Source organism: Sinohyriopsis cumingii, chromosome 10 (assembly GCF_028554795.1).
Source record: "Sinohyriopsis cumingii isolate HCF-2022 chromosome 10, ASM2855479v2, whole genome shotgun sequence".
Taxonomy (NCBI): domain Eukaryota; kingdom Metazoa; phylum Mollusca; class Bivalvia; order Unionida; family Unionidae; genus Sinohyriopsis; species Sinohyriopsis cumingii.
In genome coordinates, this window is record NC_142970.1 from 78,272,216 (window position 1) to 78,284,441 (window position 12,226).

Consider the following 12,226-nt stretch of genomic DNA (forward strand, 5'->3'; position numbering starts at 1 on the left):
ATTCCCTGCGCTAAATTTTACAACGGCAATTATTGCTAGCATCCATGTAACGTCGGTCTGTTTCATTTTCTTCTGCATTTCTGTACAAAACATGCAAATTTAATTTTACTCAAGATTAGGGCTTTAATAAATCAATTCGTCACAAGGTCAAGTGAACTTATAGAAAGGACTATTTTTGTTGTCCTTCATGTGTCACTCAACAATTGCTATATATAATATCATCTTGAAAAACGCTAAACAAATTTCAACCAAACTTGGTACCATCCATGAATGAAGGCCTCACAGGTTTTGACATATAATGCCAATCTAATTAAATACTGCCATCATTACTGAAAATCAAAAATGTTGAATGACATTTGTTCACAAACAGCTGAATAGAATTTGACAACTTTGATAGAAAGTTTCCTGGCATAAACATAACTAATGATGAACTGTTCAAAAGGGTGTTCAAATTTATACGGAGGTTACTGATCTGCCTTCAGATGTGGCTACTTCTACTAAACTGGAGTCCTTCATGCTCTACTGTTTGAAAAGAATTTCCAGGAATTCAAGACAAGATTATTTCTTCTTTTTTTACTGCTAAGTGTTGAAACTATCTCTGATATACTTTGAACCACAAGATTTTCAAATTAGCTACGGTGCAGCCATATTGGATGTAAATTAAGAATTCTGATGACAGTGATCGGTAATGGTGAACGCTTTAAAGTACTCGAGGACTCGGGGCTCTTGTTTAGAAGAAGTAACAATAACAATGTGCAAATGGATAATAAACAACAGATCATGGACAATAGGACATTCCATAAGCCCTTCTTGTCTGTGATCATTAAAGCTAAAAAGTAGAGAAATTGTTTAAATCTCTTGTTCTTAAAACTGCTGAGCACAATTTACCAAATTAATGATAGAAAGCGTACTGGCCTAACCACACTGCATGTATATCATGAAGTATCCAAATACGCTACCTGTCAACTATTCTGTTATATCCTGAGACACGTATGATATCTTGTACCTTAGGTTTTGAACCAAAATAATACCTACTTATTTAGTACCTACAAGCACCCTTCATCACAAAAAACAGTGTTTGTGGGAACATATGCTCTACTTATTAGAAAGAACTGAAAACCCTAAGTTGGTATGACCAACCATTTAGCAACAGCAATAACAAGATTTTCAAGATGGCCATTATGACAGCCATATTGGATATATGAACGTGACCCTTTTCAATCAGAATCACCCAAGCATATTGAGAAGTCTTTTGGTGAAAACTCCTTGCCAACATGACCACCCATTGGATAGTAGGGGGTTGAACTATCAGGATTTTCAAGATGGCTACAATTTTCACTTAGGCCCAACTTGACATAATGGTGGAAACCTGGTTGTTACATGACTTTTCGTTCAGGAGGAGTAGTGATGAGAAGATTTTGATCATGACTGCCATGGTATTGAATGGCACCAATTAGAAAATATAATAAGTCTTTTAGTGAAAGCATGATGTTGATACAACATCCATTCTTCTGGAGAATGATACAAAGATTTTAAAGAGGGCCAAAAGGATGACTCATTGCATCGTTTCTTATGACATGCAGTGAGGTGCATCGGGCTAACACAACAAAGAATACTTTGGGGTAAATATTCAATTACCATTTTGGTCTTGCAATGATAATATGAAATTTTGCAATGATATTTGGGTACCAGTAGTTTTGTCCTAAACAGACTTGTTCAGAGATCAATATCAAGTTGGGTCTACTTTTAGTTTGAAAATTATTTTCTTTCCTCTGTAGAGAAGAAATACATACTGGTAATCTCATTCACAAACTCCATATAAATTCACATTTTCTTGAAACTGAGCAAGGTAGATATAAATCACCGATCTTACATACAAAACTGTGATTTTGCCCTATTTGCACAGGTGTTCTTAAAGATGAATATCATGTCTTCAGAACTCTTACAGAACGTTGAACCTTTGATAGCATAATTATGATAAATATCTAGTTATACATCTGATGCAAAAATCTGATTTAACCATACCTTCCCATACCTACAGCAATTGCATGAAATTTGTACACTGAAATTTTAAAAAATATGAAATCGATATGCTTTTTTTGGACCTAAGTACCTCAGAGTCATAAAGTGATGGGTTAATCCATGGCTAATTTCACCTGTAACTATATTATTACTTTAACTTTTTACATGTTCGTACACACATGAAAGTTTCCCTTTGATACAATATTTTAAGACAAGATCGATTTCTTTACTTCACGCTGCATGGTCCATACATCTAAATTAAAATGCAAATTCATTTTCAACATAGAAAAAATATATAATGAATACTTTGTTCAATATATCTACAACCTGAAATTAAAATAAATAGCATCGTTCTAAACAAAAATTCAAGATGCTATTAAATATTTTAGTTATCATTAATTCTTCTAAACAAAATATATTATGATTGAAAAAATAGTAGGTGTTTTATGTGTTTGTCCTGACGGCACTTTTTAAACATGATTGGACATATGTCATGCTACGTCCCAAAGACACAGTGAGGCTGCCAACCTGAGATGTCTTGGGAAGGTATCAAATATTTGGATTATGAGTCATGCTTTACAAGCTGAGCTAGTGTGAGTAGAAGCACGGCAATTAACAATCTTATGAAAGGCACAAGCTTTCAAATATTTCTAGACCCATTTTTATTTTAGAGAGTTGGCTTTCAAATATTCCCAGAACCAATCTTTTAGAGAGCAGGCTTTCAAATATTTCCAGACCTTGTCTTTTAGAGAGTTGGCTTTCAAATATATGAAGACCCAATCTTTTAAAGAGCAGACTGACTTTCAAACATTTCCTTACTCAGTCTTTTGAGAGCAGGCTGGCTTTCAAACATTTCCAGACCCAGTCTTTCAGAGAGCAGGCTTTCAAATATTTCCAGACCCAGACTTTTAGAGAGCAGGGTGTCAAATATTTCCAGACCCAATCTTTCAGAGAGCAGGCTTTCAAATATTTCCAGACCCAGACTTTTAGAGAGCAGGGTGTCAAATATTTCCAGACCCAATCTTTCAGAGAGCAGGCTTTCAAATATTTCCAGACCCAGACTTTTAGAGAGCAGGGTGTCAAATATTTCCAGACCCAATCTTTTAGAGAGCAGGCTGTCAAATATTTCCCGACTCAGTCATTTAGAGAGCAGGCTGTCAAATATTTCCAGACCCAATCTTTTAGACATCAGGCTTTCAAATATGTCCAGGCCCAGTCTTTTAGAGAGCAGGCTTTCAAATATTTCCAAACCCTTTCTTTTTGAGAGAAGGCTTTCAAATATTTCCAGACCCAATCTTTTAGAGAGCAGGTTTTCAAATATTTCCAGACCCAGTCTCTTAGAGAGCAGGCTGTCAAATATTTCCAGACCCAATCTTTTAGAGAGCAGGCTTTCAAACATTTCCAGATCCAATGTTTTAGAGAACAGGTTTTCAAATATTTCCAGACCCAGTATTTTAGAGAGCAGGCTGTCAAATATTTCCAGACACAATCTTTTAGAGAGCAGGCTTTCAAGCATTTCCAGATCCAATGTTTTAGAGAACAGGTTTTCAAATATTTCCAGACCCAGTCTTTTAGAGAGCAGGCTGTCAAATATTTCCAGACCCAGACTTTTAGAGAGCAGGGTGTCAAATATGTCCAGACCCAGTCTTTTAGAAAGCATGCTTTCAAATATTTCCAGACCCAATCTTTTAGAGAGCCCGCTGTTAAATATTTCCAGACCCAGTCTTTAAGAGAGCAGGGTGTCAAATATGTCCAGACACAGTCTATTAGAGAGCATTCATGCTTTCAAATATTTCCCGACCCAATCTTTTAGAGAGCAGGATGTCAAATATTTCCAGACCCAATCTTTTAGAGAGCAGGCTGTCAAATATTTCCCGACTCAGTCATTTAGAGAGCAGGCTGTCAAATATTTCCAGATCCATTCTTTCAGAGAGCAGGCTTTCAAATATGTCCAGGCCCAGTCTTTAAGAGAGCAGGCTTTCAAACATTTCCAGATCCAGTGTATTAGAGAGCAGGTTTTCAAACATTTACAGACCCAGTCTTTCAGAGAACAGGCTTTCAAGTATTTCCAGACCCGGTCTTTTAGAGAGCAGGCTGTCAAATATTTCCAGACCCAGAATTTTAGAGAGCAGGGTGTCAAATATGTCCAGACCCAGTCTTTTAGAGAGCATGCTTTCAAATATTTCCAGACCCAATCTTTTAGAGAGCAGGCTTTCAAATATTTCCAGATTCAGTCATTTAGAGAGCAGGCTGTCAAATATTTCCCGACTCAGCCATTTAGAGAGCAGGCTGTCAAATATTTCCAGACCCAATCTTTTAGAGAGCAGGCTTTCAAATATGTCCAGGCCCAGTCTTTTAGAGGGCAGGCTTTTAAATATTTCCAGACCCAGTCTTTTAGAGAACAGGCTTTCAAATATTTCCAGACCCAATCTTTTAGAGAGGAGGTTTTCAAACATTTCCAGACCCAATCTTTTAGAGAGGAGGTTTTCAAATATTTCCAGACCCAGTCTCTTAGAGAGCAGGCTGTCAAATATTTCCAGACCCAATCTTTTAGAGCGCAGGCTTTCAAACATTTCCAGATCCAATGTTTTAGAGAACAGGTTTTCAAATATTTCCAGACCCAGTCTTTTAGAGAGCAGGCCGTCAAATATTTCCAGACCCAGACTTTTAGAGAGCAGGGTGTCAAATATGTCCAGACCCAGTCTTTTAGAGAGCATGCTTTCAAATATTTCCAGACCCAATCTTTTAGAGAGCCCGCTGTTAAATATTTCCAGACCCAGTCTATTAGAGAGCATTCATGCTTTCAAATATTTCCCGACCCAGTCTATTAGAGAGCATTCATGCTTTCAAATATTTCCCGACCCAATCCTTTAGAGAGCAGGCTGTCAAATATTTCCAGACCCAATCTTTTAGAGAGCAGGCTTTCAAACATTTCCAGATCCAATGTTTTAGAGAACAGGTTTTCAAATATTTCCAGACCCAGTCTTTTCGAGAGCAGGGTGTCAAATATTTCCAGACCCAGTCTTTTAGAGCGCAGGGTGTCAAATATTTCCCGACCCAGTCTATTAGAGAGCATTCATGCTTTCAAATATTTCCCGACCCAATCTGTTAGAGAGCAGGCTGTCAAATATTTCCAGATCCAATCTTTTAGAGAGCAGGCTTTCAAATATTTCCCGACTCAGTCATTTAGAGAGCATGCCGTCAAATATTTCCAGACCCAATCTTTTAGAGAGCAGGCTTTCAAATATTTCCAGACCCACTCTTTTAGACATCACGCTTTCAAATATGTCCAGGCCCCCGTCTTTTAGAGAGCAGGCTTTCAAATATTTCCAGACCCAGTCTTTTAGAGAGCAGGCTGTCAAATATTTCCAGACCCAGACTTTCAGAGAGCAGGGTGTCAAATATGTCCAGACCCAGTCTTTTAGAGAGCATGCTTTCAAATATTTCCAGACCCAATCTTTTAGAGAGCAGGTTTTCAAATATTTCCAAACCCAGTCTTTTTGAGAGAAGGCTTTCAAGTATTTCCAGACCCAATCTTTTAAAGAGCATGTTTTCAAATATTTCCAGACCCAGTCTCTTAGAGAGCAGGCTGTCAAATATTTCCAGACCCAATCTTTTAGAGAGCAGGCTTTCAAACATTTCCAGATCCAATGTTTTAGAGAACAGGTTTTCAAATATTTCCAGACCCAGTCGTTTAGAGAGCAGGGTGTCAAATATTTCCAGACCCAGTCTTTTAGAGAGCAGTTTCTAAGAAAAAAAGTTATAGGACCATCATCAGAAGAAGGCAAACATAGACAGTGATACCAAAAGCAGTGTTTGTGGCTATGAGTAGAAAAAGAAAAAAAAAAGAGTTGGGAATCCTCATATGATTAAAACAACCATAAGTTCTCACTAGTTATCTGTAGTTTATTTTGTCTTTTGCAGTTACAAATAACAAACAAGAAGCCACACGGTAAGAGACATGTACCAAATATTTCATATAACCCTCTGTGACTCTCTGTCTCTCTCACACACAGAATACACTGGTTATTTTGTTACATGGTTATAAGAATCCGCCACATTTTTTGATCAAATTTCACAACAGATTTAACAAAAAAAATATGTTGTTTTCACTGTCTTACTATAATCAGATTTCCACTTTTTAGGAAACAAACGGATACCAAAACATAATTTATTGGTGATGTGGAGGTGGCCATGGCAGTATGGGCACTGGAACATGCAGGCAGGCGACAGTTGTCTTATCTCGCTTAAAGAGGTCCTAGGTCGATACCAAGCAGAAAGCCAGTATGGAGCGAGTTATTGAAATTGCTTGTTTAGCGCTAGTGTGTCAATATTTGTAGTAAACAATGTCCCTAGATTCGTCAACCATAGGGATTTTAATATATAATGTATATAGTCTTAAGAGCAATTCTCCTTAGGCCAGTGATTCGAGTAATGCTACATTACTCCCTTATATAAATAAAATATAACATACACTTTTATAAATGCATGATATCCCCCTATACAAATGAAAAAATTAAATATTATAACTAATAATTTAAAGATCACTAGACTAGTGTGAAAACATACTTAGATTTAACACAGAACGCTACACATACATACAGACTGGGAATGCAAAAACAAAGTATTAACAGTTTTCCCCACTATATTAGCAAGCACACTCCCGTACAACACAAATATACGAGTAAGCATTATTGTACATATGTTTTTCTTTCGGCTGTTTTTTAAGTCAGCAAGACAGTACGATTACACATAGGTTAAGTCGAGAAAAGGGATAATAAATAAGGAAAATCCACAGCCTTATAAGACGAGACCTGTATTAAGAGAGACATGCGACATAAATACAGCAAACACAACACCATATACACATAGAATAAGATTATTTTTTATTTTCATTTTTATTGTTGATATATACAAAATACAAAATACATGTTCCTCTAATGGTAGGCAAATTAAAATTTTGAAATTGGTTGTTTGAGGGAAGAATCAATTGGAAATACTTCCCGGTAATTACAAAATAATAATAATAATAACAAAAAATGAACAAACTATATAAGACTCATGGGAAATTGAATTTGAAAAATGTATCGTCCTCACATAGCAACCATGCATACACACCAGTAGCATAACACACACATGGTACAACTGGACAGTGCGGAGACCTTCTGGCCAAAGGTCGCAAGAGATGGAAACCAGCCTTATACCTCTGTAATTGTCGAAGAGTACGGAACCCGGAATCTCAAACATGAGAACGTTGTGGAGCCAGCTTAGGATCCCTGATTAGCACTATCTCATAGGAAAATTAACCCCAAATCAAATCAAAAACAATATTTAAATATTTTTTTTAAATCCAAATTATTTTTTACTTTTTTTATGAATATACAACATCACAGGTATGAGGGGGAACCACTAATATAATATCCTTTATAATTTTGGAAACGGGTTGGGGGTGGAGAGACTCCTCAGTGGTGCCAGTTTGGGATGGCAAGTGGCCCACATACAAAGAAGGATTATACTGTAGGCTGTCCACTAGGAACAATAGTGCAAAATCAAGTTTTCAGGCTGACGAAGTTTGACTTAATTAACACAGCGTACAGAGGTAAGTATTTGGTGTTTAAAGTAATTCGTCATTCAAAAGTTGCATATCTTCGCATATGACCCGAATCTCGACGATCGTCATTGAAGTGCAAGAATACCATCTCAACTTCGTTTGTGTGTACGTACACATGTGTAACCATTATCGTTTGTTTGCAAATAAAATAGGATGGGAACTTAATATAATTACATAGTGAGAACAAAGTATTAACCTTTGATAGAAAGATGCAGGCACAGGAGTCTGACGTTTTATCAATGAAGTACGGCGAAATCTCTGATAATATGAAAGAACCGTATCGGTAATATAAAAAGTGTTCATTTATATTACCGATAAGGTGATTTCATATTGTCAGAGATTTCACCGTACGTTATTGATAAAACGTCAGACTCCTGTGATGCAGGTCAACTCCCCCATCCCACTGCAATCAGTAATAAGAAATTAAAAGTGAAAACATGGTTTCAGGTAATTTGTGATCTTCATTGACAGTGGTTTTATTTGACAAATTTTCGTGTAATAATATTAATAATAAGAAACCTTATTTCAAGTAGGTAGGACAAACACTAATTTCCCCAGAAGCCACAACTAAACTGCAAGGAAAAACTTTAAACTCGTGCATAGAAATGACTGCAACAGAATTTAGTCAGGCAATGCAAATTTGGCCAGTCCATTTCATTCTGTGAATTAATACTTTCATTTATACTTGTTAAATTTGTAGTAAAACACAAAATAATTCAAAGATTTTTCTTGGACCACATTGGGAAAGTCTCTGACATGTCCGTGTACATATCTTTGGAACTCTTGATGGGACTCAGAGCTGACACTCAGATACGCATTATTCTTGTCTTTGTTCTTTTGTTGTGACAGGAAAGGAAGAGTAGCAAATGTGAACCAATTGAGAGCACTGACCATTCCAAAGATTTAATATGGAAATCTTGTCATACAAAACAAAGAATTTATATATTAGGACTTAATAAATGAATATCATGCCAAAATAAACAATAACTCCTTTCCTAATTAACTACATGTATAATTAGAACCTAAATTGAGAATCAATATGGTCTTTAATGTGATGTTTACAATAATTTAAACCTTATGTACCTAGCAGACTCATTTCACGAACTGAGTTGTATGTAATGAATGTTATTATTTATATTTCAGGAGGAGACACAGACACGGATAAATTAAGAAAAGAAGGAAAGATTAATATCATGTTTTCTTCACTAGAGACAATTATTGGTGACAAATACTGGAAAGAAGACATACAAAATACGTATTCCTGTTAGTTGTGAATGAATTCCAAACAGTTGATACTTTGCTAAGGAAAACACCAATTTGTTTTAAAATACATACAGAAGCGCGCGCGCGCACACACAGAGGATTGTTAACTATTTGTTCATTAAAACGTTATAGGGTTTTCCGAGATCCAGCATTCAAAGCAAAGTAATTTATATTGACTGCTTTAATTTGTTCAAGTAATAAGACAATGCTTAAGTCTGATTGTTAATTCAGGAATATTGTCTGTGGTTGTGATACATCTGTTTTGCAATCTGTACTCTGTTTTGTTCAAATATATACTGTATGTATGCTTTGTACAGGGGTGGATTTGTGAAAGACAAGGAAAATGCAGCTTTCAGAAATGGTTCCAACACATTGGGGAAATGCACTTCATGTTTCCATCAGCCGTAGTTCTTGCTCTCAGTACAACATACATCAACTGAACAAAGAGTCGTGTCTTGGCAATTTTAAACCTGGAGCAGAGGTCTCGGAAAGGCTTTATCATGCGTATTTGGAGTTCTCCGTAAGCATGTAATAGGTGTGCGGCAAATTTCAAAGACTTGCCAGTACTGCTTCAGCCACCTGCTTTGTGGGAAAATGTGTTGATCAATTAGCTGTGCTGATATTTACAAGGTCAGAATTCAGTGGCTGAAAGACCCCTTGATGTACACGTTGCCATTATAAGAGTACATCAAAAGAACATGATACAATAGCTGCGATGCAAGTTCAAAGACTTTGACTGGCGGCCTGGGTTACATGGCAAACGAAGTTTGTAACGAGATTCAGAAGAGTGTCAAAGCTGCTAGAATTGATAGTTCAGAATGGACAGTAGCCAAGTGTAAGAAAGTCTGTGATGCCTAGCTTAGTGCTTGGATTAACAAAATTGTCTCACTCTGATGGACAAACAAGAGCTGTCTTTGTTATAAAGAATGTAGATATTAAACTTAATTGCAACCAACAGATCGTCTAATTTTCATAGTTTTTTAGGAGGGCCAGGGGTCATGCTACCAGCCGAAGAGGGCGACTAAGTCGCCTAAAAAAGGTAAACTTCGCCTTCTTCTGTTAGCAGAGCGAAAACAATTTTAAGAGGTACTATGACTGCCCATTCTTTTTTAGATGCCCCTCCCCCCCCCCCCCCCCCCCCCCCCCGCCTTAACCCGGTTAGTTCTAGTGTCGTAGCGAAATGTATTTATCAAATACGTCTGTGGCTAGGCTTAGTTTTTATATCAACGTATGACAAACAAACTTCTGCCCATTCACAAGCATGAGTTTTGATAGCTGATTGACCACTAACCCTTTCCCGAGTAAAGTAGCAACTATCATTGCCCAATTTCCGCATATCCTTTGATGATAAAAACACAAAAACTTATTTCGAAAGTTTGACAAAAGTGTGTAAATAGCAATTTGTGTTTTAAAGTCAAAATTGCAGATCTGGATATATATTACCTGTCTCTTGTACACTATTTTGTCATAAAATTAGTTTGAAACTGTAAGTGAACCAGTAAGCCTAACGGGAAATAATGGTGGACATCGCTAAGTCTGGGATGTACCAGTTTATTAGATTGTATGTTTTCGCAAATCATGGGGCAAATATATTCAGAAAAATATTCAATTTATTGAAAGCAATGCCTAGGTATTATTTTGTTAAAGATTTAACTTTAAAATGCACATTATGTAGGTCAGAAACGTTTGAGAAAATGCTATGTTGTAGAATTCGTGAGATGCGTTATAAGGTCTAAATTGTTCTCTGACTTGACACGTATTTGTGAAAATACAAAAAAGCAGCAAAGCGTATACTATTTAACCATTACCTAAAATTATTACAAGTAAGTAGGTAAATAAATAAAGCATAAATTTGCAATCCTGTCAATGGACTGTTGTAATGAAGCTATATTAAAGTGAGTGATTTCATTACAAAAACCTCTCCATCTAAAAATAGATGCACTCACGTCTGTGTTGATTCTGTAGGAAAGAAGGGTGTAATTCATATACCGACTATAAAGGAGACATTTCCATAATTGTATGCATTTTAGTGTGTTATGTATCAATAGTTACGATAATGTTTTATCTGCAACGAAGAAATGGGGACGAACAATTGTCTGAGACGGGTAAAACCAAAATGGTATATAAAAATAACTTACAAGATGCTCTCAACAGACTTCAAGTATGGTGCAAGGAAAACAGTACGATCATAAATACAGAAAAAAACGAAAGCCCTACTAGTTACAACACAACAAAAATGAGTAAGGCTAGATAGCAACAAACTCCAGGTTCTATTTGACAACATGAGCCTCAATATGACCTCTCAAGACAGAATTCTTGGTGTATTCGTAGATAACAATCTTACTTGGTCTATTCACATGAAACATGTTTCAAAAAAGGTTAATTCTTATAGCTGGCTACTGAGGAAAATCAAAACATACATTCCTCTTCAGTATGGGGTCATCTTTTACAAAAAAAAAATTATATTCAGCCATATCTGGACTACTGTAATGTAATTTGGGGTAATACTTTTAATTCAATACTTTTAAGACTCCAAAAGAGGGTCTGCCATTTAATTCTAGATCAATGTATAGACAGTTTTCAGGATGCAACGAATAATAGAGGTTTTAACAATACATGAAAAAATATTTCTTAGAAAGGCCAAACTGATGTATAAAGTAACCAGAAAAGTCATTCCTGTCTATCTAAAGGTGTGCTGATGGTACTCCAAATTTAAGGTCCATAAGAAGTAAAACTTACATTATACCAAGGTCAAAGAAGGTATTGTTTAAGAGAAGTTTTCAATATACTGGTCCACTGGTATAGAACAACATTCCCAGTGACATAAGGCAGGCTCCTAGCCTTTCTTCTTTTCATAATCAATGTCTTAAATCTTTAGAAAACTGAATAGTTCTAGCATAAAAATACCGCTTGTTTTTCTGTGATTTTGCATCACTTACATAGTTGAATTTTTCAGTGCAGGGTGATATTTTATGTTTTATATATGTTTATGTTTTCACAGATGCCTGTTCATGTGTTCCAGGCTTGATACTTTGAATTTTAATAGTGTCAAGCCAGATTCTTCACATCATGTTGTATATACCGTATATATTGTACAGAATAGATAGAAGGCCCCAAGGTAGATTAGTTCTGTAACTAATTGAGTTACCTTCTCTAAATAAAGTCTATATTATTATTATTTCTTATAACAGTATGATTTGAAGACACGTGTATATTTGCTCTCATGTACATGGTACACGGATTGTTTCAAAATATGTGTAGAAATATTTGAAAGTGCCATTATTAAGAGCTTTTAGAAAGCATAAATAAATGAAAGAATTTTAAAAAATT